Here is a 23,396-nt window from a genome sequence, read left to right as displayed (position 1 = left end):
ATATGCTGTTAATGCTTAATGGGACTGTGAGATGGCCACGACCTTTTTTGTCAGCCTACAGATAAAGCAGAGATGGCCTATTATAGTTTACTCGAGGAGTTCTCAAACATGGGTACCCAGATGTTGGACTGCAGTTTCTGTCACCCAAGCCACAAAGATGGGAATTATAGTCCAACATCATCTAGAGACCAATTTGAGAGTCCCTGGTTTACTCTCCACTGAGGTGCCAGTCAGAGCAGTGTAGAATTGAAGTTTAACGTGGAAGTACCCTACAGATGTTTGAAAGGTAGCTACAAGTGTACCCTTAGTGCCCTGTAGACACGCCCTTAGCAGCATGTAATCATAACTAGATATTGCAGCGAAAGGTGCACCACTTTTGAAGATACTGCGCTGCTTGCCCCTTGGAATGCCTTATCCCAGTCCATTATTTACAGATGTGTTTAAATACTGAAATATGCGTCTTTCATAGCTTTTGCAACTTCTTCCGTTGCATGAAATTGTGTGAAATCTTCTAATTCAAGCATGGTTTCCCCATCATTTGGAATTCTGTTATTCTGTACACCATCATTCCCTCAAGGCATTCATTCAGCCAATCACAGCCCCATCCATCACTCGATTGTGAGGTTTTCAACAATTGGGCTTACTTCTGTGTAAACATGCACAGTATTTGGGCTATGTCATTTGGCCATATGATGGTTTCCCCTTTAGCTATTTCCATTCCTTTTGTGTACTTCCACATACATGCTGAGCAGGGATGAGCCTTTAGTTCCACCCACTTGATCTCTGTCACACACATCAGTGGCTGATATCCTAACAAAAAGGGCACATGTGTTAAGAGGCTCTGCATGATTGTGATGGGGGCTTGCACGCAACTCCCCCTGTCCTCTGTGAGCACTGTTGTACAAGTGGGCCAAACTTCCAAGCTCTGTCCACACTCCAGTCATGCTCTGTAAGAAAGAAAACACACTGCTGACCCTCAGAGTGCTTACTCAGCAGCACACACAGAGGAGGACTGGATGGGGTGGGTTGTGTGAATGCCCCTGTCGCATCCCTGCGATGCCTCCTAATGTGCACGCTTCGTTAGGATGTCAGCCATCATTTGCAAGTGCATCACCGACTGCTTTCACTGCTCATGGCTACACTAAAACCATTTGCATTTGCACATTTTCCCTGCAAAGCACAGAGGTAATAGAAAGACTAATGAATAGGAAGACTCAGAATGTTTCTAATGATATATAGTTAACATGATACTGATCATTTTATTTTTGAAACAACAAAGCTAAACCTTTGTATATTCTCATTTTAAAATAAAGCATTGCTATCCACTGAAACAGCGGGCTTTGCTTTAGAAACTGATTTGAGCCAAGGTTCACTGGAGTTTATCCCTGCAATCTATTTTCAGTAGAACAACTCAGGCCTAGAACATGCAAAGTAACAAGGAATGCTCCCAAATATGTATGAGGTGAAGATTCTGAGTCAGAGGGCTTAGTCCAGTTATTTTATTTTATTTTTCCTTTCCTTTCCTTTCTATCTTTATTTTTCTTCGTAATAAACAGCCATTTTGATCAGATTGGCATAGCATGTCAGTAATTTACACATCCACCCTGTCCGTCAGAGTCAATGTACCAGATTTGTGTGTTGTCCTTTTAAAAACGGTTGTAGACCAAATAAGACCTGTAGGTGGAGGACTTGCACTGTTGAATTCCTCTCCCTCACTATGATTCCCAGCAGTGTTTTTAAATTGGGAAACACATTTGTTCCATGTGGTTTGAAATGACATTTAACTTACGGAGAATTAGAAAGGCAATGGGTGCTTAGTGATCTCTATCAAAATTGGGCCTCTGTACAGGAAATGTGCAGTATTTGTGTTTCACAGATGCCCCCAGAATTGTGTCTATGAACATTCACTGCTAGGGAAGAGATAGGGGCCATCTGATTACATTCAAGAGTAGTTTGCCACTTTCCTGGTATTCATCTGAAATGAGAAAGTGCCAGCATAAATATCAGATCCATAAAAATAAGTGCAGCATAATTGCAATCTCATAAGCACCTTTGGCCTCCATTCCTTTCTGGAATATGCAAGGTGAATCCGAAGTTCTGTTTTACAAACTCTTCTCTGAATGGTGAGAGGAAGCCTTTAGTTTCCTTTGGAAGAAAGACTTAGGATGTTTTTTTGTGTAAAGAAAGCCAATTTTAACGTACAAGTGTACAGTCTCAGCATGAATAAAGGTGATGCAATCATTAGCAAATTAGCAAGCTCCAGGCCATTCCATTTCCAAGGCGACCCTGGTCCAGGCATGGCTGGTGCCATTACCAAGCATTGTGAGTGTGGGTGTTTGTCTAGGAACCATGATTGTTTGAAGGGCCTCACTAAACCAAGCCTACCCATGATCCTCAAGCAACCCTTTTTGTAGGTGTAACACTCAAAAGACCAGCAGACAGTGCAGATTCAGGATCATACAGGTGTGATGTCATATAGCAAGATCTGTTCTGCTAGAATCTCCAGTCCATGCTCTCTGATGCTTTCCTAGCCCTTTCTACGCTAATGAAGAAAATAAATTATGGATTGCGGAACTAAGCAAGTGGTTCACTTTCACTATGGGAAGGAGGGGCAGGTCTGAGATGGGAGCCTTCAGTCCCTTGCTTAGGGACTCACACAAAGTTCTACCCACCACCATCCCACATTGAATCACAGAAAGAAATGAATCGTTCCAGCAAAATTATCTTATAATTACCCAGCCATTTCTCTTTCTCTCTGCGTTTTAGCAAAATTATGCATTCTGTCCGGACAGTCTAGAACAGGCTGTAAGGGCTTCCTTCTGCAGTTAATGGCCCACTTATTCAGCTGAAATGGAACCCGCCCCCAACTAAATTCCATTATACTGAAAGACTTTGCCGGAGAGAAAGCCATGGTCATTTACAGTTATGACTACAGTAGAGTGGTTTCTTTCATTGTCATAAAAGTAGAATTTAGTTTGTTTGGACGGACCGGTTGCTTGTCTTGAGAGGTGTGCTTCTGTCTCAGACAGAAATATATGTTAAGGCCCAGCCCTTTGCCATCTGCTTCCCAATGCACTCTGATATCTGCAAGGACACATTTTTTCCAAGTGCATCTTGCAATCAGTGCTGTCACCAGGTTTGAGGGGGGAGGGGCCTTCAGCTCATTCCCTTTGTGGGCCTTTTTAAGTGGGGTGAGGCAGCCATACTGGTGATGGTCATCTTTTTTTTCTTTTTTTTTTAACCAACAATGCAATGCTCTTGCTCCCACTACTTTGTCATTGGATGCAATTATAGGCAAAGGAAGATGAAGGTCACCAGCATGGCTGCCAAAGAGCTGCTGATTCAATGACAAGTTCCCCAAGGGCTTGAGGGAGGCTTTCCATGGCCACCATCTTTTTTCACCAGGGCTTGAGGGGTCTGCCATGGACCATCTAGCCCAGCGCTTTGCACCACGCCAGCACTGGCTAACTCCTAACACTGGCCATTTTTGTTAGGCCTGTGCAAAATCAGATTGGTAAAATCAGACCATGTCCAGTTTTACCAAATTTAAAGAGTCCAAATCCAAACTTAAAACTGCCAGTTCAGATCAGACTTCTCAGACCCCCTTTGGGGGGAAATTGGATCTTTCCAGAGCTCCAAGTGGTGGTGAGAGGGTTGGTTTTTTTTTTAAGTGATTGTGGCTGAGGGGGGAATCTAATCTATCTTCTGCCCTCTAACTGCCTGCCTGCATGTTCATATCATAGCATTAAAAAAATTCCCCCAAGTGTGTATTCCATTTTTCACTCACATTTGCAGCCCCCAGCCATTTCCAGGTTTCTCTTGCAATTATTTGGTGTGAGGTAACTTCCCTTTGGACTCTCTGATGTTACCTCACTTCCCCTACAACTCTGAGGTTTTATGTTAGCTTTCTTCCGGGTTCACAGTGAATATCTACAGTTACTTTTAACACTTTTAAAATATTTCTGTCCAACCCCAATCCTGACTCCAGTCCTGACTCTTTCTGTCATTTTGGGGGTCGGATATTGGGTCGGGTCGGACTGTGTGCACAAATCTATTATTTATAATTCAGAGTTTGAAAGAAGAAAACTACTGGGGGACATAACACATTTTTTGTTCCTTCTCCTACCTGTAGAACCTCAAATCAGGCCTGAAATTGCATCATATTAATACAATACACTTCAGAAAACATGACCATGTTTATCACATGATGAGCAGCACTCCTCTGACAAGCAGCACTCCTCCGCAGAAGACTTATATGGCTGTTTTGGATATGATTGAATATTGCCTTGTTTATTTTTACTTTGCAAGATAAATGTTAAATTGCTGCTAGTTTGCTTCCTTTTTATTCCTGATTACATGTAGTGTAAAAAGAGCTATACATTTTGTTTCAGCCTCCAAAATGTTAACAAAGAAAATGAGCAGGGTGTGTGTGTGTGTGTGTGTGTGTGTGTGTGTGTAGGTGGAAGGGTTAAGTTGTAAGTGTGCTTCCCTTCGCTTTCCTTCCCTCCTCTGCCCAGGGGTGACTCTAGACTAGAGCAACTAGTTTGGAGGAGCAAGAGAAGTGGTAAATAACATTTTGGGGGGAGCAAGGATTTTACAGAGGTAAGGTAATTAATGTTGTTCATTTGTATACCTTATTAATGAAGCAGAATACACCTGTAGTTGTGACAAGAAGCAAATCTGTCTACAATATTCTTCATCTTAAGATACTTGAACAACTTTTTTCAGTACCCATGAAGCCAAGTACCTTTTTTGCATTTTGTTTCCTGAAAAGGTCTGAAACTGTCATGATTGCTTGCTTGACATTATCAAACATATTCTGAAAATAGGCCAGATTCATCTTAGAAAATAACTGTATTTTAGTGATGTGAACGGATCGCGATTCAAAGCGTGATTCGTAACACATCCCCTACCCCTTTAAAATGGAGGAGGGCAGGTGCATACTTGTTCCTCCACTGCTCGCCACTCCTACCCAACTATCTTCCCCAGCTGCCCCATGTGATGCCAACATGCACATGGCCTCTGCACATGTGTGGAGGCCATTTACATGGTCAGCATCATGCTGGCTTCACACAGGGGCAGCTGGGGGAGAGTGCCGCCAACGCACAAAGATAGTTTGTAGGAGTGCTGCCGATTCAGAAAGTGGCGGCTAGTGGTGGAGGAGTAGGTAGGCAGCTGCTCTCCTCTGTTTAAAGGGCCAGGGGACATGTTACGAATTACGCTTGGAATCACAATTCATGCACATCCCTACTGTAATTTTAGATTAGGCCAAACATTCCAGTCGGCTTTCCAGGCTAGTTTTCTCTTTCTCTCCAGGACCATGTGGCAGGAAAGAGTGGGGTGGGGAAAGAGATTGGTACCAGGCCAGCTGAAATCTGCAGGGGAGATGACCTTGCACACATGACCTCACCCAGTCCAGTTCCTAGCTAGGAAGGAAGCTAAGGGATTGATCTGGCTCCTGGGAGTCTAGAGGAGTCTCCTACCTATCTGGTGGTACTGGCTTCTGCTGCTTGTTCTGGGGTAGAGGAGTGAGTGAATGAAGCTTCTTTAAACAATGGAGGCCATTTAACATATTTAATTCAAGCGACAGGACCATAATATATTATGACTGTATTGTCTGACACTTTGCTGGTGGATGGGGGAGCAGTAAATATTTCAGGGAGAGCACTTGCTATCCCTTGCTACCCCTTGGAGTACTCCCTTCCCTTCCCCAGTACTTGCCCAGTCCTATGATGATTCACTAAGAAGCAAACCCCAATTTGTCCAATCGGTCTGTCTTCTCTGTTTGTGTTCATAGGATTACAGTGTTCATCAGTTCAGCTAACTAAAGAGCTGGTGCATGAGGACTCTTTTGCTTGCTTCTGTCTGTTATGGCATAATAAATGTTCCTGCTCCCTTTATGTAGTTAATCAAAGCAAGAGCTGTGCTCGGCAAGCAGAAAAAATGATTTGAAAATAGTTGCCATGCTATCAAGCACAAGCTGCTGGCTTTTAGTCTGTCTATCTATCTATCTATCTATCTATCTATCTATCTATCTATCTATCTGAAAGCTGTTTCCACAAATCAAAATTGTTTTGGAAAAGGTATAGGGTGGGGAGCTAGGGAGCGGGAAGGAAAAGGAGGCATCACACCAAATCCTCAAAGGCTCATTGTGGAAGGACCCGACCTTCCAACCACTAAAGCACTATCTAGTGTGTTCTTTTCCCTTTTTTGTTTATTTAAGGCTGTAAAGTGAAATGCCCATGCAACAGAGCACCAGACGGAGCTGCTCTCTACAGGCACTGCCAAACAGGGCACTTGCATGGTACATTAAGCAGAGTGCTGTCCTGACCCTGTGCTGGGGGTCTGGATCAGAGGCACCAACAGAGCAAAAAGGAGGGCTTCAGAAGCAACCAGGCCTGGAGGCACTGACTGTGTTTGACATGTAAATGTGGGAGGCAGGGTAGGGAGGAGAGGGAAAGCATCCTGGAATTTATTTTCACCTATATTTAACCTGTATAAGATGGGAAGAAGGTGGACTGTGTGCACCCAGACTTTGGCCCTCCTGCAGATATTGAGCTACAACTCCCATCATTCCTATTGGCCACTGTGGCTGAAGACGCTGAGAGTTTTAGTCCAACAGCAGCTGGAGGACCAAGGTTGTGCACATAGGTGAAACTAGGGGGGGCAGCCAGGGCACATGCCCTAGGCACCATTGGGGGTGTGTGCCAGTGCTATGCTGCCCCCCACTCCCTCCCAAATTCACGGATTTAAAAATAAAATAAAAAATTACCCATAGCCCCTTTGGGGGGGCTTCCTAAAGGTCACGGGGTGTGTGTGTGTGTGCAAGGGTTCCCCCTCCCCCTGCCGGCCTCTTAGATCACCACCGCAGCCCGTCCTGGGCTGATTTTCAGGCCTGTTCAGGCCTACAAAGATCATTTTGATCTTTGGCCATTTTGGAGATTGGACAGCCATTTTGGAGATTGCTGCACATGCTCAAAAGGCTTCTGTGAGGCCTGACAATGGATAGGACCTTTCACGGACCATTTGAGCATGTGCGGTGGCCATTTTTTAAAGTAAAAAAAAAGGCTGCTGAAAACAAAAATGGCCACTGCACATGCTCAAATGACTTCTGCAAGACCCAAGTCTAGATTTTTCCCTGATCTAGGGAGTCAGAAGAATGTAAAGTTGTTGGCAAGGGACCCAAGCATTGAAAAAACAGATATAAATGGCACAAAAGTAAGTGGGCAAAACATCCCTTAAAAAGACGATGTTGGTTTAATACCTTGTAAGCTGGCAAAACTGAAGGGTGGGGGGGAGAGGCAAGGAATAAAATGGAAATATTCACTCGCATGCTGTTTAATTCTCTATACGGAGCTCTATCTTTATCTGCATGTTTGTCAAGCAATCAGATTATAAGGTTTGTGAGATTTCAAACTTGGAAAGTGCCTGCCATTAACTTGTGTGGTGCTTTAAAAAAAAAAACTGTTGTAAGAATTTACACCCAGTGTATTGCCATCCCTGTGTTGTGCAGTCTTACTATACTGAGAAATGGCTTGTCTTTTGAAATAAGTGGTTAACGTGCTGCAAATTATTCCCTTCAATTTAGCTGAGTTGTACTTGGGTTTTTATTGCCTGTTCGCATCCCAAGTAGATTTGCTCAAGTTTCCTTGCCTTCTAAAAAAGTTATATTTTAGAATGTCTTTTTTAAAAAATCAATGCAACTCCCTTTTCACTTTGAACACAATTGTTTTTCAAAGACACATTGAATAGTCAATATGTCACAGCAATAGATGGGAAATGGAATATGTGTGCAATAGAAATGGGGGTTTTGTTTTGACCTTTAGACCCAGGAACTTGAGGGGATGGGGCAGGAGCAAACTTTTACCAAACCTTTGCAGTGTGGCAGAGACAGAAAATTGGTAGATTATTGTTATAAATTCTTTCTCTCTCTCACACACACACACCATTTTTCTGATTCGTATATCACGCTGTTCTGCGGCTAGTTGCAACTTCCACCTTCTTCCTGATTCAGGCTGCTGGATCCAAGCCTATTGTAAGCTGCTGGATAATTTCAGATTGTTTGGGGCCCCTAGGATTTCCCATTGCAACCATCTCCCTTTAAGCCAAAGGCTGTGTGGACAGAAAAAAACCATCCCTGAATTTCTTGGAGGCAGCAACCTGTAGTGAGGTGTGCTGAGGTGGCACAGCATTTGCTAAAGAGAGCTTTCACTGCTTAGCTCTATGGAAGCATGCTCAGCACATGAATGTGCTGCATTTCCTTGGAAAGGCAACTGACACATATGTGCCACATGTGTGGTTGTATGTGCGTATGCATGTGTGTGTTGCTTACAACCTGTTTCTCCTAAAAGTGTCTGAACTTGTATTTTTGAGCTGATATTATGGTAAGGTTATTTGAAATATGGGTGTCAGATGTTTGGACATGGGCGCAATTTCAGTGCTTGCCCTAGGCGTTATTTTCCCTAGATACGCCCCTGGTTGTGCAGTCCTGTTCTAGAGCATGAACTTGATTCAATACAAAGCTGTGACTTGCAAACAGGAGAAAGGCGGTCTTGAGGGCTGTTTCAACTAAGTGCCAGATACTTGGGTCTTGATGTCCCAGGCAGTGGGGCTTGTTCAGGCAACAGTTTTCTACATAGCTGGTCACTGGAGTTCAGTGGTTGAGCATCTGCTTTGCATGCAGAAGTCCCAGTTTCAATCCCTGGCATCTGCGGCGGGTAGGACTGTGAATGAATCCCCCACCCCCACCCCATTTGAAACCCTGGGGAGCCACTGCTAGTCAGTGTAGACAGAACTGGGCTAGCAGGGCCAATGTTCTGACTCAGAACAAGGGAGTTTCATCTGTTTATATATAATATGTATAAACAATTGAAGTATATGTATAGGGGAAGCTAATGCATGCGTCTAGAGCAGTAGTTTTTGTGGGTGTGCCAAAGTTAGAGATGTAGAATCCCATCTGTGCTGATCTGCCACAAATTACTGACGCAGTACAGTCCCACTTCCTAAATGGTTGTATGGTGCTAACTAGGTACGTGCCCAAACCTGTTCGGAGGCCCTTTTACGGGCCTCTGAAGTCCGAACTGGTTCAAACACCGGGGGGGGGTGGTTCGACGTTCAGCACCGGGGGGGTGCTTTAAGGGTGGGGGTGGGTGCACTATCCCTCCCACCACTTTCCCCCCACCAGCATCAGTTTTCAAAAAAGTCCATCGGGGTGGCAGCGTACCCTGCTGCCCCATTGCCCGTGGCCGGACGTACTGGGCTCATGCACACCCGGTATGCTGCCGCCCCGATGGGCTTTTTGGAGAACTGATGCTGGTGGAGGAAAAGCGGTTGGAGGTGTAAGTGCACCCTCCTCGCCCTTAAAGTGCCACCCCCACCACTTCCAAACCGCCCAGCCGCGGTTCCGTGCACATCCCTAGTGCTAACAGAGGTTGCTCCGAGCAAAGTTAACCTTACCCTTTCTGTATTTTTATGTATTGCATTTATATGCTCCTACCTCTCAGATAGATTCCAGATGGTGTTGATTGGAGATTGCTGCTCTTCAAAATCTGAGCTTAAATATGGTGTCCCTCAAGGCTCCATACTCTCTCCAATGCTCTTTAACATCTACATAAAACCGCTGGGAGAAATCATCAGAGGATTTGGAGCAGGGTGTTATCAGTATGCTGATGACACCCAGATCTACTTCTCCATGTCAGCTTCTTCAGGAGATGGCATATCCTCCCTAAATGCCTGCCTGGAAGCAGTAATGGGCTGGATGAGGGAGAATAAGCTGAGGCTGAATCCAGATAAGATGGAGGTACATATTGTGTTGGGCCGGAACTCCAGACATGATTTTGATCTACATGTTCTAGAAGGGGTCACATTTCCCAAAAAGGAACAGGTTCACAGTCTGGGAGTACTTCTGGATCCACACCTCTCCCTGGTTTCTCAGGTTGAGATGGTGGCCAGGGGTGCTTTCTGTCAACTTCAGTTGATATGCCAACTGTGTCCATTTCTGGAGATCAGTGACCTCAAAACAATGGTATATCTGTTGGTAACATCCAGACTTGACTTCTGAAATGCGCTCTACATGGGGCTGCCTTTGTACATAGTCTGGAAACTTCAGTTGGTTCAGAATGCGGTGGCCAGGCTGGTCTCTGGGTCATCTTGGAGAGACCACATTACACCTCTACTGATGGAGTTACACTGGCTGCCAATAGGTTTCCAGGCAAAATACAAAGTGTTAGTTATGTGCTAAAGCCCTAAACGACTTGGGCCCTGGGTATTTGAGAGAACATCTCCTTCATTATGAGCCCCACCGTCCATTGCGGTTGTCTGTGGAGGTCTGTCTCCAGTTGCTGCCAGTTCATCTGGAGGCCACACAGCCACACGGAGACAAGCCTTCTCAGTTGCTGTCCCAGGACTATGGAATGTGCTCCCTATTGAAATACGATCCTCTGCATCTCTGACAATTTTTAAAAAATGTTTACAAACCCATCATTTTACTCAGGCTTTCCCAGCTTCTGGATAATTTATAGGTTTTAATTTTGTGATTGGTTTTTAAATTGTTAGCTTTTATTGGTTTTTATGTGTTTTTATATGTGTTTTTAACTGTTTTATATCATTGTGAACCACCCAAAGATGCAAGTTCGAGGTGGTATATAAGTGTGATGAATAAATAACTAAATAAATAAAATACTGCTCTACATTGTTCCCTCTAAGGCGTGCGCACATGCGTGCACTCATAAGTTTTGTGATATCTGCTCAGTTAACTTTAGATCCCGCTGAGGTTGAATTAGGAAGGCCCCACTCTGAATCCATGTGCGCACACAGTGCCCTGATACTGCTGCCCAGAACAAAATTCATTCTGCACAGAGATGAAAAAAATTAGAGGGACCACTGCTGCTCTAAATAAAATCTCAGGGTGGTTTACAGTACAATCAAATCAAAACCTAAAAATCACATAAACAGATTAAAATTACCATAAATAAAACTTTAAAACATCATAAATCAAAAGCCTGATAAAACAGGTGCATTTTCAAATGTCACTTAAGAATAGGCAGAGATGGGGAGAGACTGATTTCACTTGTAAGTGTGTTCCAGAGCCTCGGGGCAACCCTAGAGAAGGCCCGGTTTTGGATTGCCACCCAGTGAACTGGTGGCAACCACAACCGGACCTCCCCTGATGATCTTAATAGGCAGTGGGCTTCATGAAGAAGGCACTCTCTTAAATACCCTGGGCCCAAGCCGTTCAGGGCTTTATAGGTAATAACAAGCACTTTGTATTTTGCTTGGAAACTCATTGGCAGCCAGTGTAACTTTTTTAAAAATAATGTGGTCTCTACAGGTGACCCCAGAGACCAACCTGGCTGCCACATTCTGCACCAGTTGCAGTTTCCTCACTACATACAAAGGCAGCCCAATGTAGAGCACATTGTAGTAGTCAAGCCTAGAAGTTAGCAGTATCTGCACCACTGTTTTAAGGTCATTTGTCTCTAGAAATGGATGTAGCTGGTGTATCAGCCAAAGCACCTGAGATATCAAAGAGAGGTTTGGGTCCAGAGTACTTCCAAGCTACACACCTGATCTTTCAGGGGGAGTGTAACCCTATCTAGAACAGGGAGATCTAAACCACTTCCTAATTGCCAGCTGCCCACGACGAGTACCTCTGCCTTGTTTGGACTCAACTTCAGTTTGTTCTCCCTCACCCAGCCCATTACTGATTCCAAGCAAGCATTTAGAGAGGTGAAGCCATCTCCTGACGAAGTTGATATGGAGAAATAGATCTGAGTGTCATCAGCATATTGATAGCACCCTGCACCAAATCTCCTGGTGATCTCTCCCAGCAGTTTCATGAAGATGTTAAAAAGCATTTGAGATATACAGTAATGGAGCCCTATGGGACACCATACAATTTTTGAGAATTTATCTCCCTATAACATCTGTTGTTGTGAAGCTGACCTTTGTTATTAGGTGCCATGCTGATACAGATATATCAGACACACCTGCTCAAGCAGGATACAGAATGACCAAATAAAAGCAGTCTCTGAAGTGCAGGCAGAGCATAGGGGAGAAGCAAGTAGAAGAAAGGTAAAGCCACCATTGTTTAAGCAAAGCATACGTTGTCTGCTGGTGGATACATTATTTATTCCTGTTATTTATGACCTGTCACCGTTCACTTGTGGACAGGATTTGCTGTGTCATTGGAGAGTTACAAGGTCATTAATAAGTCATAGAAATGAATTATATACCTGCAGGTGCCCCAACAGAATTTTGCAGCTGTTTATGTGGGGTGGCAGCTATTTATTTATTCACTGTGGACCTTTTGTAAATAGTAACTTTGAATGATGTGTCCAGTGCTATTGAACAGCTGCTATTGAACGCCAGTATCTCTTGAAGTCTAGCATTTCTGCAAATGCACCAAATGGTAAAAGAAGTCAAGAGTCATTTAGATTCAGAATAATACTGTTGAAGAAGGAAACAAAAGCCAATGATTTCACTGTGTCTAGTTTCTAGTGAATGCAGATTTCCCATAATTATAACTTGAGGGAAGGTTTGACAGCCTGGAACAGCACCAGGATCCTAGTTATGCATGTGCATGGAACCGGCAGGGGCCAGTTCGATGGCGGGGTGGTGGCGGCTTTAAGGGTGGGATAGGATGCACTTACCCCCACACACACACACCGTGTTTCCCCTGCTGCTAGATCTCGCTAGCGTACATCTCGCTAGAAGCCCATTGGGGCGGCAGCGTACCTCCCAGCTACTCGGCTCCGACATTATCCAGAAGCACCCGAAGTAGCAGCTGCGACTGTGTGTGTTGCTCGCGTGTGTGCACACACATCATGCGCATGCATGCACATCACGCGCATGCACCCAATGTGCATGAGAACAACGCATGCAGTCACAGCTGCTACTTCCGGGTACTTCCGGATAACATCGGAGCAGGGCGGTAGGGAGGTACGCTGCCACCCCAACGGGCTTCTAGTGAGACATGTGCTGGCAGGGAAAACATGGTGGGGGGTGGAGTGCATCCTCCCCCACCCTTAGAGCCACACACACCCCGCCGTCAAATTGTTGAGTCGGGCAATGTTCAAACTGGTTCAGAGGCCCATAAAGGGGCCTCCGAACCTGGTTGTGCACATCCCTAACCCTAGTGCCTGGGTAAGAGGGCATCCATCAACCAATCATTTTTGTAGCTGCTATGGGACCCAACTAGGATACTGGTGGCTCTGGTTTATCAGTTGCTACTGCTGCTATTTCATGAATAGTTGTATACATTTTTAGTACCTTTTCTGTAGGGATATGCAAGAAACGGATTTTGTTTCGAGCTTGAAACGAAATGCAGATGGCTGAAATGTTTTGTCGAAACAGTGGTTGACCTGGTTGTTTTGATGGAACAAAATTCGAAATGTTTCAAGTGTTTTGGCCATAGGGAACAATGGGGAAACTCAGAACACCCCATTGTTCCCCATGAGTAGCTCTTAGGGACATCAAAGTGGGTTGGGTGGTAGGGCATGATGGGTGCTACCTACCACCCAGCACACAAAAGAAATGGGCAAGCAGGCAATTTTAAACAAATTTTAACCTTTCCCCCCCAAACCCCATAGGATTTCAAGCTAGTGCTAGAAAACCAACCAACAAGGGAAAAACAGGCCTCCAAAATGGCACTCAAAAGGTCGAGACATTTCCAATCAAAAGTGGGTTGTTTTGTTCTGAGCTTGAAACTGGCCCTTTATTTATTGGGTGCTTTGTTTTGAACTCAAAACACTCAAAACAGCTCATTTCGAGTAGAAATGTTTCATCGAAATGTTTTGCACATTCCTACTTTTCTTTAAGAGTATTGGTTTAAAATAACATGTTTATAGTCTGCTTTTTCTATAAGCACAAAGTGGCTTACGGCATTATACAATATACAGGTGGACCAATATACAGGTGGACCTCATTATCCTCAGGGGTTCCAACCCCCAGATTATCGTGGGTAACGAAACCTATAGGTAACAAAACAATGAGTCATTAGGTCTATGGGAACACGGGGTAGGTTCCTAGGCTAAAAACAAACCAACCAAAATCACCCCCAAATTGTGAACATAGACCAGTGAAGTGCCCTTCTGTGTTCCACAGGTCTCCTGGTATGCAGTGATGCCTCCCAAATGCCCCCCAAAAGTCCCAAATGGTTCCCAATGGTTGTCCCCCCCCACTTTCTTTTTATTTCCCCCTTTTTTGCTGAAATGAGCCACAAAATTGCTTCCGCGGATGAAATGGTGGCCCGAAATGCCCTCCATGGCCATTTCCAGCTTTCTAGGCACCATGGATACATGGGATTTAACCCTTTTGTATCCGCAGATAAGGAGGTCGGGTGTCTATTTGACACCTGCAGTTATGCGAAACTGCAAATAGCAGTTCCGCATATAATGAGGTTTGCCTGTAGAAGCAAAATAACACAAAACCTACAACAAATACAAAACCCAGCAATAAAACAAGCAGGCAACCTAAACACAACAATACCATAGCAATCTAAAGGAATAACAGCATTTGGCAGCAACCCTCACCCCAGACCAAGTGCCTGGCAGAAAAGCCAGGTCTTTTCCAAATGTCAGAAGGAGAGTGGGGGCTTAATGGATCTGCAGCAAGAGGGAATTCCAAAGTGTTGTGGGGACTACCAGATGGATCCTTGCTCCTAGTGGGTGTCCACCTATTTCACCAGGAAATAGCTCCCGGAGGACAGCCTCTGATGAGAGTTTTAAAAGGTGAGATCCAGAATCTTGAATTTACCTGGAAACACACAAGTGCACTTCAGGTAATGCACACAATAAAACAGCAGTCTAACAATATAATACATTAATTGTTACAGTTCCAACAGTTAACATAGGACAGGGGTTCCTAACCTTGGGTCTCCACATGTTTTTGGACTACAACTTTCAGAAGCCCTAGCCACAATGGCTGATATTCCCTGTAGTGCTGTGACAAGCGCTGCATGCAAGTGAATAGCCCTTTAAGCAGAGAGGAGAAAGCAGCAAAAATTGCTCCCTCTTACCCTCCACTGCTTATGGGCTGCAGAGGAAACATAACTAGTTTCTGGGCTCTTTAAATCCCCACAGGGCTCCTTCCCCTGTTGGAGCACTGCAGGGAACATTAGCCAATGGCCTTTGTTAGCTTTTAGTTTTTTGGTGTTTAGTATTCTGTGTCAAAATTTGCCTTTGACCATTGTGGCTGGGGGTGATGGGAGCTGTAGTCCAACAATGTCTAGGGTCCTGGGAATCCGTGCCTGGGAATTCCTGACACAGGCAGCTAAAATGCTGGGAATCCCTGACACAGAATGCTAAAATCAAAATTGAATTGAATTGAATTGAATCAAAAGACTAAAAGCAGTAACAAGAGTTTAATTAGACTTCAAAAAGCAACAGTACCCAGGGCTGTTCATATGAACAGCCCTACCCAGGTTTGGGCAGCCCTACCTAGGTAGGGCTGCTCATATGAAGGGCCAGGATCGAGGCCGGTCCCGGTGCTACCTCCCCAGGTAGCCTGGGAATTTTGTCCAGGCGTTTTCCTGGGTGAAAGGGTGCAATGCTCAGGCTGCAGGAACAGAGGCAGGCACCTAGAGCACCTGACTTGAGGGGAAATCCCTCAGTGCGCCACACTCCTCACATGGTGCGTTCAGGGATATCTGGCTGGGCTTCATTTTCCTGGCCTCCAGAGATCTGAGCTGCTCAGAGAGGTGCGGATTTTGTGGGTGTTTGAGCCATGTGACATGCAGAAGATGAATGCTCATCTGGGGGAAAGGTAGGTTCGAACTGGCCTTCCCCCACATGATCCCCGCCTCAGTAACAGTCATGTGAATGACCTTGATTGATTGATTGACTGATTGATTGATTAAGTGCCGTCAAGTCAGTGTCAACTCTTAGTGACCACATAGATAGATTCTCTCCAGGATGATCTGTCTTCAACTTGGCCTTTAAGGTCTCTCAATGGTGCATTCATTGCTGTTGGAATTGAGTCCATCCAGCTTGCTGCTGGTCGTCCTCTTCTTCTCTTTCCTTCAACTTTTCCCAGCATTATGGACTTCTCAAGGGAGCTGGGTCTTCACATAATGTGTCCGAAGTATGATAGTTTGAGCCTGGTCATTTGTGCCTCGAGTGAAAATTCTGGATTGATTTGTTCTATGATCCATTTGTTGTTGCTGTTTTTTGCTTTTTTTGTTTATGTGTTATAAAAATATTTTTAGCTGCCAACACACTCTAGGCAGACCTCCCTGGCCAGAGAGCTCCAGAGCATGGGAAATTCTTCTTCCCAACCCCTATGTGGCTCATTGGCTCATTTGTGGCACACAAGGCACTTTTTGGTAATTAGTATAGTCTGGGATAAATAAGAAGACTGGGGGCAGGGGGTCACTGAGAGCCATATACAGGATACACTGGCTGATATACTGAGCAATGTCTTATATCTGATGGAATGGAATGTTCGCACAGTTGCACAAGAGCACTGTTGTGCAAGCACAAAAATTGTGCAACAGAGTTGCGTGACAGTACTGTCATACAACTGCATTGGTGCAATTTTTGCACTTTCGCATCAGCACTCTTGCACAACTGTAACATTGTGCTCTTGCATGCGTAACATTGTGCAATATGTCAGACACCGACTGATGTATCAGGCCTGGACCCCTTACAGTACTAGGTCAAGGATCTGCAGTACTAGGGGGAAAGTCCAACAGTTCTATGTTCAGCAGACTAGATGGCTCTCTCCCACTTGTCTAGCACAGGATGTAACTTAGGCTGAAGCAGAAGCAGAAGAGCTGAAGTGTTCCTGCAAACAAGACTCTGTTTTCAACAGGGAATCACAGTACACAACAGTCTGGACTTGCTTTTCCATGTTTTGGCATTTGCGGGAGAAATGGATTTGTACCTTGGACATTTCACCTGCACATATGAAGCTACCTCCTGCTGAGTCAACGCATTGGTCCATCTAGTTCAGTTCTGTGTCTATATGGTCTAGGAGCAGTTCTTTAGAGCTTCAGAGTCCCACCCAGGCACCCCAATGTCCTACCTGGAGTTGTCAAGGATTGAACTGGGACCTTCTGCATACCAAGCAGGTGCTCTTCCAGTGAGCCATGACCCCCTCCTCCTCATTAGTAGTAGCTGCTGTGCAAACATCTTTGCATGGGCCACACTAAGGTAATAATGTGCCATAGTGGCCCTGCCCTTCTCCTTTGCAAGCTAAGGAGTGTAAGGTCTGTAAGGGCCTTCTAGTATCATTTCTAAGGTAATTTAATGAAGAGCAGCGCAAGTGATAAGATCAAGCACTGTGTTGTCACTGTCAGCAAGTCTTGAGCTACCAAAAGGTTTATGACAAAGAGATGCAGGCGCAGTGGGCCCCTCGGACTGCTGACTCCGCTGCTCATTATCTGCAATTAAGAATTAAAATGCAAAGCTAAGACTCCTGCCTGCACATCAGGGCCTTACCATCAGTCAAAGGTCAATTGCTGAGCACTTTCAGGGCAGAGCTGAAGGTTTATTGCTGCAGAAACAGACAAACCACTGGGACTTGGGGTGGCTATACAGAATAAACAGGCTGTCATCGGGGTCCAATCTTTAAAACAAAGAAAATGTCTGGATTATCTTGAAGTCTGTACCAAAGAATTTGGAATGGACTTTAGAACTGCTTGTCACTGAATCCTGAAATGTTAATCTGTGATTATTAGCTATACATTCCTTACCTTATGGTAGGTCATACCTGTCAATCATACATCCACTTCCACACATAATTGAACTGAATTTTGATCAAAAAGCTAAACAATAACAGGGTTCTATTCAAGGTCATGGAGGTGAGGCTCTGTGGGGATCATTAAGCAGTTTTCACAGACTGAAGGAAATTTCCCTTAGCATAAGGGCATTTTGTTAGAAGGAGGAGGAGTTTCCTTTAAGGAAATTGGAATTTCAGGAAATAACAAGCAGGGTCACCTTAAGTGGTGCAGTGTGGAAATGCTTGACTAACAAGCAGAAGGTTGCCAGTTCGAATCCCTGCTGGTACTATATCAGGCAGCAGCGATATAGGAAGATGCTGAAAAACATCATCTCATACTGCGTGGGAGGAGGCAATGGTTAACCCCTCTGTATTCTACCAAAGAAAACCACAGGGCTCTGTGGGCACCAGGAGTCGAAATCGACTTGACAGCACACTTTACCTTATTTACAGCCTATTTTTGACGGTTTCAAGATAGCTGTACTTAATGTCTCTACACATTGGCTCCAAAATGCATTCTGAGTGGAGGCTCTTCTTCTAGCTGGATCAGATCAAAAGCCCAGCTAGTCTAGCATTCTATTTGCCACAGTGGACAACCATGCATCTGGGAAGCCCACCAGCAGGAAAGAAGACATGTCCTTTCTTCTTCCTTTGCTCCTGTGCAATTGGTATTCAGAGGCATCCTGCCTCTAAACCTGGAGGTAGCATATAGTTATCATGACTAGTAGCCAGGGATGGATGGCTGCTAACCATAGATTATAAACCACACGCAGGTTTATAACCTATAACTGAGTGCTGCTCTCTGCAGACTGAGAGACAAATTTTCTAGGAGGGCGAGCAAGTATGGTGAATTACTGGCCTGTAATAAGGATTGCTGGCCATTTCACATGTCTGTATTTTTCATTTTTAGTATAAAAAGCCTTGTTCATGCTTAACAAAAGAACTTGTTAATACAAATGCGGGGGATCATTTTGCTGTTGAAAGAAAAGAATTTGTGCATGCAGAAGGAAATATGCAAGTGAATAAAGCCTTTAGGACTATCCTCTCTAATAAAACGCTTGGTGTCCGTCCGTGGACGGACACCAAGCGTGCGTTCGTGCCTCGACTGTTCTGTGCGTGCGCGGAGCGCACGCTCAGAACAGTCCAAGGGAGACACGACCGCCAGCACCCGGCGGCCATCTTGGGCGGCCAGAAGTGGCCGCCCGAAGAAGCCGGATAAGCGGCGGCGGGGGACACTGGCCGAGGCGGCAGCAAAGCTGCCGCCTCGGCCAGAGGACGCGACGCGGCCAAGGCGGCGGCGGAGCCATGGCCGTGCCGCCGAAGCCGGGCGGGGGGAGGAGGCGGCGGGGGAAGCCGGCCGAGGTGGTGGCCGAGCCGCCGCCGAGGCCTGGCGCCGCCGCCGCAGCCGGGCGGCTTGGGGCCCTTGCCTGGCCGGGGAGACCGGCCGCGGCATAGAGGCTGGCGGCGGTGCCGCCACAGCCGATATCCACCTTCCCGCCCTCCCAGCTGCCCGACTTACCCTTCCCTGCACCCCCCCAAAGGAATAAGGGCCTCCGCGGCCGCCGGAACTGCCCTCCTGCCCTCCCAGCTGCCCGAGCCCTACTCACCCGAGTCAGCCCGCAAGAGCCGGTCGAAGTGCAAGCATGTTTTCAAAAGGTCCAGAGAGGAGCTCGCAGACAGAGCTCCTCTCTGTGCTAAGTCTCTTCCCGACAGTTCTCTTCGGGAAGAGACTTAGCACAGAGTAAGAGGAGCTCTGTCCGCGAGCTCCTCTCTGGACCTTTTGAAAACATGCTTGCACTTCGCCCGGCTCTTGTGGGCTGACTCGGGTGAGTAGGGCTCGGGCAGCTGGGAGGGCGGGAGGGCAGTTCCGGCGGCCGTGGAGGCCCTTATTCCTTTGGGGGGGGTGCGGGGAAGGGTAAGTCGGGCAGCTGGGAGGGCGGGAGGGCGGTTATCGGCCCCTTCCCTTCCTAGCGCCTGTTATTCAACGGGCTAAAATTTACTTGTGTCTAAATAATTAGTGACTGACATGACACACAGCCTAACAGAACCGGATGCTTTTAAAAACCGGTGGCTGTACAAGCAGCAGTGCCATATTTGTCCCCATTCTGGCTCCATTAACTGTGCACCATGTCAGCCATTAAAAGTAGAGTCATTCACAATTTATTCTAATTCAAAGACAACTGTGTAATAACACAGAAGGAGGTGGAAGGAGAGCTATGGGTCCAGTGATGGATGGGGCTTGTTAAGAAAAGACTGAAAAATGTTAATGAAACAGCAGGACAGTGCTGCAGAGGAAGGAGGCACCTTATCTATCCATCCATCCATTCATTTTTAGTATTCCATTTCTATCCTGCTTTTCACAAGACATCCCTAGGTAGTAGTGGTAGTGACCCCTTTTGTCCAATCGAAATAAGCAGTGCTTTTCTAGAGCAGTACATCGGTGGTGGCGGTGTCCTCAGCTTCTGCAGCAATAAATAAATAAAACCCATCACAAAATGGCACGAGCACAGGAGGTGGGGAAAATTGCATCCCTTGACCACTGATGGGTCACAGACCTAATCAAATAGGTGCCTGAGACATAACTGCGAAAACGATGGTTGCACTCTTTGGGGCAAGAATATCATTTAGCTAGAGGCACTTCCAGGTGGGGTGTTCCATCTGGGATTGTCATACTTGGTTCACTCACTCTTTACAGGGGAGTTCACATGACATTGTCATCCATCCATTGTTAACCTGTACTTCCCACGTAGTTAAATGGTCACATTGATTAACAGAGATTTTTTTAAAAAATTGTTTTAAAACATTGATGCGGCTGCACAATAACCACAAGTGTAGACTACTGCTCTTGTTAGTGCTGTTGTTCCATTTCTTTGTGTAGGTTATAAGCTTTTTGGGTAGTGCTATTGATTGATTACGTGCCGTTAAGTTGGTGTTAACTCTTAGTGACCACATAGATTCTCTCCAGGATGATCTGTCTTCAACTTGGCCTTTAAGGTCTCTCAGTGGTGTATTCATTGCTGTTGTAATCGAGTCCATCCACCTTGCAGCCAGGGCCACCGAGAGCTGGTTCGGGCCCTGGTGAAAAACATTTTTTGAGACCCCCAGCTTACAAGATTCATTTCATGCCTCCTGGGAACGCAGAATACTTACTAAACTAGCAACACTGGGGTTGCTTCTGCTTACCCTGCTCAAAATGGAAGTATTACAAGCCCGTGCCTTGGTGAAACAGAAAATATTAGACACGGAGCGGCAGGAAGATTTATCTAAGTCTCTGGGTTTCTATTGTAACGATACCACAAGGTACCTTGTTGCTCCTTTATCTTATCTGCAACAATTAGACATCCCCAGATATAGGTTGGCTTTCACACAGGCCAGATGTAGATGCCTTCCCTCTGCTGTCCTTGAAGATCGCTACAGTGGGACTCCTTAGGACCCTGTGGTGATGGGGAAGTTGGAACAATTGAACATGTTTTGCTTTATTGCTCCTTTTATAGGGACTTACGTTTAGAACAAATATCTCCACTGCTGGCTCGTTTCCCAAGAAATTCGCCTAGCCAACAAGTGGCTTTCCTGCTTGAGGACAGCATACCTGCCATTACTTGGAAAGTGGCGGGTTTTTGTGCAGCAGCTTGAAGATTGCATCAGTTTTTAATTATCAGTCCTAGTGCTGCTCTATAACCTTTCAGTTATAACATTGTTGATGGGTTAGACTGTTGACTTGGTTTTTTAAAAAAAGTTTTATTTATATTTTAATTGTATCCCCCCCTCCCTTGTTGTGCTGGTCATATACCGTAATAAACTTTGATTGATTGATTGATTGAGACCCCCAGCAAGGGCAGAGTGGCTATAAATCTTTACCCCGGATTTGTATTGATGTGCAAAAAACCCACACACAAAACAAATATGCCCTGCCTGGTATACAAATGAAACCTGGAATAGGAAAAGAAAACATGTATTCTTAATTTTTTAAAATATAATTTTGACATGAGATCTTGTTTATTTGAAAACTGAGAGAAAATACAGTTAGATTTTTTTTTAAAAAAAATAAACTGGGTGGGTTTTTTTTGGTAAAATATATAGGTAGGCCATTTAACCTTTTGTAATTAAAGAATAACTACAAATTTTAAAATATATGCTTTATAATAATAATTTTTTACTCCAAAGCCCCAAATTGCAACAAAATTCATACAAAGCTACGTTTTTGAAACGATCGGTTCAGGAAACTTGCATAAAATTTACTGTATCATATTTATATCAGTGGAGCTTTACAATTTGCAAATAAATCAATAACTTCAGAGAAATCACATTTTCTTGCTAATTAAGCCTCAATTGACAGTAAATCTACATCTGGCCCATGTCACTATATTTACATTTTGGGGGAAGAACCTTGTTTAGACAGCCCAAGAAGGAGATCTCCTCAGCCTGAACAGCAGAGATCTCTCTCTATAGTGCGGGGATCTTTCTCTACAGTACAGAGTCATCTGTGAGAGACACTGCTGTTTGGTTAAGCCGTGGGAGAGTGGGTGATTGGAAAGGGGTAAAGAGAATCAAAGCAATTATGAGAAAGGAAGAGGAATTGGGAGGAGAGGACAAAGTGTGTAGGAAGAGTCAGAGGAAAGGACAGCAGGAGAAAAGGGTACAAGGCAGGGAATAAAAAGAAATTACGAAGATTTATCGAGGAACAGAATGGAACAATGGGGGAGGGGGGACAATCTAAGAAACAATTATGGGATAAAATGTGAGAAGAGGATTAATTCATGGAGGATAGTTCTAGGACACCACAATGCACTGAGCAGAAGAATGGGGAAAGAAGTAACACAAGTTACTTCTGGTTGTAGAAGGCAAGGCAGTAATCAGGGGCGTAGCAAGGTTGGAGTGGGCCCAGAGACAAGATTTTAAAATGGGCCCCCCTCACTGAAGCTCAGATGATGATGATGATGATGAATTCGATTTCTATACTGCCCTTCCAAAAACGGCTCAGGGCAGTTTACACAGAGAAATAATAAATAAATAAGATGGATCCCTGTCCCCAAAGGGCTCACAATCTAAAAAGAATCATAAGATACACACAGCAACAGTCACTAGAGGTACTGTGCTGGTGGTGGATATGGCCAGTTACTCTCCCCCTGCTAAATAAAGAGAATCACCATGTTAAAAGATGCCTCTTCGCCAAGTTAGCAGGGGTTATGTGCCACAATATAACATCATCCTAAATTATTTTTAAAGGTTTTGTAAATTGTGGGCGATGCAAGTCATTTAATGGTACTAGAGAAAGACATGCTGTTCTGGTAGCTCCAGGTCTTAACACTCACATCAATTTCGGAGGATGAATACAACTGAAGGAAGCCCGGGCGGGTGCGTGGCTGGGGGAGTCAGTCATGTGACTTGCCTCAGGGGGGGGCCAAGGCAGTGGGCCCCCAGACAACTGTCTCCCCTTGCCCTATTATAGTTACACCCCTGGCAGTAATGTTTACATTTCAGCCATACAACTACATATGTATTCTGGATCATTTAAACTGGAACTCTTTGATGCTGTACTCAAAGGTACTAACATAGACTATAATCCTCACTCCACCTTTTTTGCCATTCTTTAACCATCCCGTTGTACATATTACAAGAATGTTGTTCAGTAGTAAGTGACATCTCAGTATGCACCCTAAAAATGAGTTTTGGAGAAT

At 45.0% G+C, this 23,396-nt stretch overlaps 2 long non-coding RNA genes across 3 annotated transcripts in view; one reads left to right on the top strand and one right to left on the bottom strand.

The window, feature by feature from the left end:
- LOC128350378 (uncharacterized) overlaps positions 1-3,859 on the bottom strand; it is a 38,756-nt gene extending 34,897 nt beyond the window's left edge. Inside the window, exon 1 of the long non-coding RNA XR_008319297.1 lies at positions 3,788-3,859. This is a non-coding gene — a long non-coding RNA (uncharacterized LOC128350378). The remainder of the gene's footprint in view (positions 1-3,787) is intronic.
- Positions 3,860-4,519: 660 nt separating this feature from the next.
- The window catches only part of LOC128350380 (uncharacterized), a 43,531-nt gene continuing 24,654 nt past the window's right edge, over positions 4,520-23,396 (top strand). Inside the window, exon 1 of one of the 2 annotated variants that reach the window (XR_008319300.1) lies at positions 4,520-4,602. This is a non-coding gene — a long non-coding RNA (uncharacterized LOC128350380). Of the gene's footprint in view, positions 4,603-7,156; positions 7,219-23,396 lie in introns of those variants that run through there. The other variant, XR_008319299.1, reaches the window with a different exon arrangement.

This window comes from Hemicordylus capensis, chromosome 3 (genome assembly GCF_027244095.1).
Source record: "Hemicordylus capensis ecotype Gifberg chromosome 3, rHemCap1.1.pri, whole genome shotgun sequence".
NCBI classification, from domain to species: Eukaryota; Metazoa; Chordata; class Lepidosauria; order Squamata; family Cordylidae; genus Hemicordylus; species Hemicordylus capensis.
The sequence above is the reverse complement of the archived record's forward strand: the minus strand, read 5'-3'. Positions and strand labels throughout refer to the sequence as shown.